The following is a 6,654-nucleotide window of genomic DNA, read 5'->3' on the forward strand; positions in this document are numbered from 1 at the left end:
GCCACCTTTAACTGCCAAGGTTCTGCAACAGGTGTGTGGGGATAAACATGTATTCAGTGAAACAGACAAAACAAATTAACAGGCAATAACACTATATCTTGGAAGCAGCAAGTAATCTCTGAATACTTGTTGAAGTACGAGACAACAACACAGTTAACCACAGCACACATATATGAACCCAGAGAAGCTCGTGAAGAAGGAAAGGACCACGGATGGACACTCCCCTGGGGGAGATTACAGCAACAGTCACCAGCTACTTTTTACAACTGGATGAAAAATTAAATAAGAATAAAGAACAAGTCGAGCATTTAGGAATACCTTAAAAACATTTTGAAATAAAAATAATACACGTGTTCAAACAGAAAAACAAATGACAAACACCAAAATATTAAAACTGCATAATATTATGAACGCAAAATAGAAACAGTGGAAATAAGAATTGGTGAACTTCAAGATATGGTTCTTGAGAACAAAATATCGAAGATCAAGTTATAAAGACAAAAAGAAAATGGAAGAAAACTTTAAAATATTATGGGACACCATCAAAAGGAGCAACACATGCCTGATAAATGTCCCGGAACAGAAGGAAGAGGTAATAGCTCTGGTGTACAGTGGCTGCGTGTTGGGCTGCTAGCCATAAGGCCGGCAGTTTGACTCATCACCCACTCCACAAGAGGAGGGTGAGCCTTTCGACTCCTGCAGAGTTAGAGACTTGGAGACCCAGAGGAGCAGTGCGACTATGTCCCCTGGAGTTGATTTGAGTCAGAAATGACTTAATGGCAGTGAGGTTTTTAAGGAGAGATGATAGCAGATGAAATATTAAGGAAGAACTTTCCTAATATCATGACAGAACATAAAATAACGACTCAAAAAGTCATAAAACTTCAAGCAAAATTTATCCTAAAAGGAAATAATCTTCACATATAATCATCAACTTTTAAAATACTGAAGAAAAGAAAATAATCCTGATAGCATGGCAAAAAAGAACAATTACATATAAAGGCAAAATATAAAGATAAGTTCAGATTTTTCTTCTAAGACCATTCAGGCAAGAAGGCAATGGAATGATATGTTCAAAAATCTGGAATTAAAACAAAACAAAAACCAACGTATGCCAACTTAAGAACCTTTTGATCCAGCGATTTCTCTGCTGGGCATATACCTCATGTATGGAGGGTTTAACAGGATATTTTGTTGATTTCATTTGTTGAGATCAACGGTGCAACTGTATACATGGTGCTTTTTGAAAAACAAACCAAAAAAATCCCTCCAGATTTCTTATCCCTCACCCTAACTATTGGTTTCAGTGGCTAAAAAAAGAACAAGACAACTAACACTGAAATGGACTTGGAGTACATTTAAGAAGACAACACAAACAGATCTATGCACACCTATGTTTATTGCAGTACTTTGTATAATGGCAAACACCTGGACACCACCAGAAATTCAAATTATAAGTTAACTGGATAAACCCTCATACATTCATACAACGGAGTATTACACATCGGTAAAAAACAATGCCATCTCTCTCAAACAATGCAAGGCAAAGCTAGAGGACATAATGCTCAGTAACTTCTCCAGATGTTGGAGGAGTTTGTTGCTGTCGTTTTGCTGTGTTTTTGTTTGGTGTCTGTTTTCCTTTTTGTGGCTCAGAGTATTTGTGCCTTCTCTATTTCTGTAGTCTGCAGTGCTGCTTTCATCATGTTGTTTTCTGCATGTGTTGTCCTCTCCAGTGCTCTCAGGTTTGCCTGCTGTGGTTAAGCCACATAATAAAAGACCAGGGAAATAGAATGAAAGAAGAGGAACATTGATTCAGTGAGATCCCAGACAACCACTCTTGACACAATTGAAGAGGGAAGCAAACAACAAAATAGTGAAAGAATCAAAAGAAAGCATGAGAATGATGAGGGATCCTATCAAGAAAAGCAACCCACATCTCATCAGGACCCCGGAAGAAGAAGAATCAACTTTTACATGTATATGAGGCAATTGAAAATTGCCTGGACCTCATGTACCTTAGTCCTCCAAGTAATATCCTTGCTTTTCAATTCTCTAAAAAGGCCTTGTGTAGATTTACCTAATGCAATTCTTCTTTTGATCTCTTGCCTGTTGCTTCTTTGAGCATTGATTGTGGATCCAAGCAAGACAAAGTCCTTGACAATTTCAATCTTTTCTCCATTTATCATAATGTAATCTGTTGGTCCAGTTTGAGGATTTTGGTCTTCTTGTCACTGAGTTGTAATCCATATTGAAGACTACCGTCCTTGATCTTTAACAGCAAGGGCTTTAATTTCTCCTTGCCTTCAGCATACAATTTTATGACATCTATGTATATCAGTTTGTTGTTAAGTTTTCCATGTGTATAGTCATTGTTTATGTTGTTTAAAGAAGGCATTTACACTGAAGTTGTTGGTCTTGTAAAAGTCTATCATAAGATCCTCAGCCAGCAGGTATCAGGCCTCAAAGACCCAGAGCAAAAAAATCATATCAATGTGAATGAGGGGGAGTGCCAGTGGAGATCCTAAGCCCATCTGTAGACAATTGGACATCCTCTTAAAGAAGGGTCACAAGGAAGAGATGAGCAGTCCGGGTGCTACTTATTTAATGCTTCCTTCCCCCACCATCATGGCCCCAATTCTACCTTACAAATCCAACTAGACCAGAGCATGTACACGGGTGGATAGAAGAGAGGGAATCCAGGACAAATAAACCCCTGGGGACCAGTGGCGGGAGTGGCGATGCCAGGTGGGTAGAGGGAAGATGGGGGGGGGACATATAGCCCCTGTCAGAGGGGTGGATGGCTGAAAAGTGGGTGAGACATCGGTCAGTGTGAAACATGAAAAAATAATTTATGAATTATCAAGGGTTCATGAGGTAAAAATGAGGAGACAGGGGCTCAGGTGAAGGGAGAATGTTTTGAAGGTGATGGTGGCAACAAATATGCTTAACTCAATGGATATAGATAGATAGATAGATAGATAGATAGATAGATAGATAGATAGATAGATAGATGTGACAAGACCTGGATGAACCCCCAATAAAATGATTAATATAAAGAAAAAAAGAAAAGATAATATTTTAGAAATAATGATGGCAACATAAAACAATTGATGTATGGATTATTATAAGAGCCCCAAATAAAATGATTTATTAAAAGAAAATTAAAATGATCCCCAGTCTTCTTTCTATCACTAAGGCCATGAGTCAGTGGTTTGCCATCTTGCCTGCCGTCTGAACTGCTGACCTTGGATTTATCTGCCCTTGCAGCCACCAGCCTGCGGTCTTCCTGCTGATCGTGGGTTTATCAGCTCCCTCAACTACATGTCAGGAGAAGCCTCCACCTTAACGTGTGAGTCAGGGATTTGAGTCACGACCTGCCTGAACTTTGACTCACCCCCTCCTACAACAGTGTGAACCATTTTCTTGACTTACGTCTCTCTACTCACATGTCACACAGAGAGAATGTCTATGCATATGTACATAAATAGAAACGCATCACTGGTGAACACAGCCTAAGACATTCTCCTACTTTGTGTTCTTCAAAGAATTTGCCCATATTATTTAAATTGGTAAATTTATTGGTATAAGCTTGAGAGTAATAGCCTTAGATTATCCTTTAAAGAATATACAAGCATTTTCTTCTTCATTTTGGGTAGTAAAAATCAATGTTCATTCTTCCTTATTGATAAGTTCAGCTAAGGATTTAATATATACAGTTAAACCCATTTATTTTCTGCATGTTTTCTTGCTCTAAAATGCAGTTTGACCACCAGCTGGCAAATTTGCAGGACTGGATGTGGTTGGTACCAAAGGAGGTAGTGAAGGTGAAGACAAGGTCAGAGCAAGGCATCTTAGAAGATGAGAGACTGATAATAAGAGAGTTCACTGATTTAGTAACTGGGTTGATTTAGAACCAAAATGCAAAATGGCCACAGCCATCTGTCTGTCTGCAATGATCACAGCGGTATTTCCTGGTAATGTGCTGTTAAAGGGGAACTTCCCAGTCCATTATGCTGAGGCACAAAGAACGGACTATTCATGCTATCCAGCTATACGGTAAACTCATTAGCAAATCTGGGAACGTTGAATTATATATGAGAGGGCACCCAAAAAGGAAAATGGCAATGAGCTCCACTGGGAGGAGCTTTCCTAGTACACATTTTTCCCTCTAGGCAAGCATCTGAGCAACTTGCTCTGAGTTAGTGCACCCAGAGTCGTGGCCTGGGAAGGTTCTCTTTGGTCACAGTGAATTTTTTTTGTGAAAGCATTTTCACTTGAGCCTTTTTGTTTTGTTTTGTTTTGTTTTGTTTGCGATGGCTGATTTAAGAGAATAGCATATGGCTGTGAAATTTTGTTTCCTGCTGGGGAAAAATGCTCAGAAACTGTTGTGATGTTGCTCACAGCTTACAAGGACAGTACTATGGGAAAAACTCAAGTGTATGAGTTGTTGTTCAATGATGACAAAACTCGTCCTGGGTATCTGTCAACTTCCAAAATGGATAAAAATATTGACTGATAATGCATTTGGAGTTTGTTTCACCAGGCCAGACTGTTAATCGAGCTTTCTATTCAGAGGTTCTAAAAAGATTACATAATAATGTGTGACCAAAAAAAAGGCCTAATTTGTGGCAGACAAGGGACTGGTCCTGCCACCATGGCAATACACCTGCTCACGCAGCCATCTCAGGGTGCCAGTTTTTAACAAAAACAGTATGCCTCGCTTGCACCTTAATCACCTGACCTCACTATGTGAGACTTCTAATTGTTTCTGCAAATGAAGAGGAATATGAGTGGACAGCGATTTGATGCCATAGAGAGGTGAAGAAATGAAAAACGAGGGAGGTGCTGTCAGCCATCCAAACAGGTGAATTTGAAAAGTGTTTCCAAGAATGGAATTGGAGATTTGACAAATGTCTTAAGTATAATGGAGAGTACTTTGAAGGTGATAACATTTTGTTTTAAAAAAAGGTAAATACATAGCTTTGAAATAAATTTGTTAGTGGGGGTTACACCCCCCACCCCAGCCACGCCATCTACAGGATGAATATGGTGCATCTCTCTAATATTGGAAGTAAGAGATACATGCCTAAGACTCCCAAAAGAATGGAACCGCTTGCTGCCGTGTTACAAACGACACTATCAAAGGGACGATATTAGCAAACTACCATCTTTATCACTGAGTGGCAAGGGGGGAAGGGGGAGGGGGAGGGGAGGAATGACTGAAGATATTTAGCGTTGCTTACTTTTTACGCTCTACGTCTTTTCGGAGCTTTTCATAAGCTAACATTCATGAGGAACCTCTGTGATTTCCCAAACATCTTGGCTCAGAACTGCAGACAGGGAGCAGAGAGCATGGCCACATCTGCCAGCACAGCTCTAAGACGGGCTGCTTTGATGGACAGAGATGCAGGATAGGGTGGGGAGGCCCAGGATTGTGTGCTAAGAATATCCTGCCGCCTTCTTTTCAAGGACACAGGATGCCTGGGTGGAGCCATTGATGAGTTAAGGTAAATATACAACAATCCCCGGGCGTCCCTCTAAGGACACATGTAGCCTGACTCCGTGTGTGTGCGCGCGCGCGGTGGGGGTGTGGGAGGTGGGGCGGGCTGAGTGCTGACAATGGGAGGTGTGCTTGGCTGTTTTTTCCCCCGTTCTCAACTCCTGGCTCTGTGGGTGAGAGAGGGGGTGAGGATATGGGGCAGAGCTGCAACATAGTAACATAGTTCCATAAATCTGCTTTGTTTTAAACTCAAATTTTACTTTCTATCTTCTCTTAAGTTTTCATTCTGATGTTTTAAAAAGATTAAAAAACATTTTCATTAATATTTATCATATCTTGATAAATCATAACAGATCAGGTTATCTGTAAAAAGATCATGTTTCACAGCAAGTGACTTGAAGCTGTTTTCAGGAATGGTGCTCCTTTATGAGATATTGATGATTTGTTTGCTTTGCTTTGCTTTAATTTTGTTGGCATTTCCAGGAATGTATTCCAGGTAAGTTGGGAGCCACTCATTAAATGCCATTCTCAGTTGTCTTTGCATCCTCAGAAGTGACTCTAATTTTAAGTTGTAGCCAAAGCTTTACTTAATTTATATAGTTTTCTTCATTTTAGTGTTTGGGGCTCTTGGATGCTTTTCCTGAAATCTTCAATCCGACTATTTTGTCCATCTTTACTTATATTTGAAGTATTTTGGGACTGTTGTATTTTGGGACATAATAAAGAGACTTAAGTTGATAGCATGAGGTTTGAGATCTAGTGAAAATGTGTTCTACTCGCTCTGAATTAGTTTTGAGTTGGATTTTAGGTAAGGGATTTATCTTCTGGTTATAATGTGGTTGCCATTCCATGTCATTGTGTCTGATTTGATTCATAGCAAACTAACATGGCAGAGAAAAACCAGCCCACAGAGCTTCCTTGATATTATTATCACTACTACTTTTTTATTGCTATGCATTAGTAGAAATCATTATTAAACAAAACTATAAACACAAAACAAAGCTTTTCACTGTGGAATTTTCCAAGCACATATGAACATTGGAAGTAACAAAATGACACCCCTCCCCAATATAGCCATCATGCTCTCCTGCAGATGTCCACAATTGCTGATCTTGTGCCCTGTGTCCCCATCCTGCCCACACCTTTGTCCCCAT

Source organism: Tenrec ecaudatus, chromosome 12 (assembly GCF_050624435.1).
Source record: "Tenrec ecaudatus isolate mTenEca1 chromosome 12, mTenEca1.hap1, whole genome shotgun sequence".
In the NCBI taxonomy this organism is placed as follows: domain Eukaryota; kingdom Metazoa; phylum Chordata; class Mammalia; order Afrosoricida; family Tenrecidae; genus Tenrec; species Tenrec ecaudatus.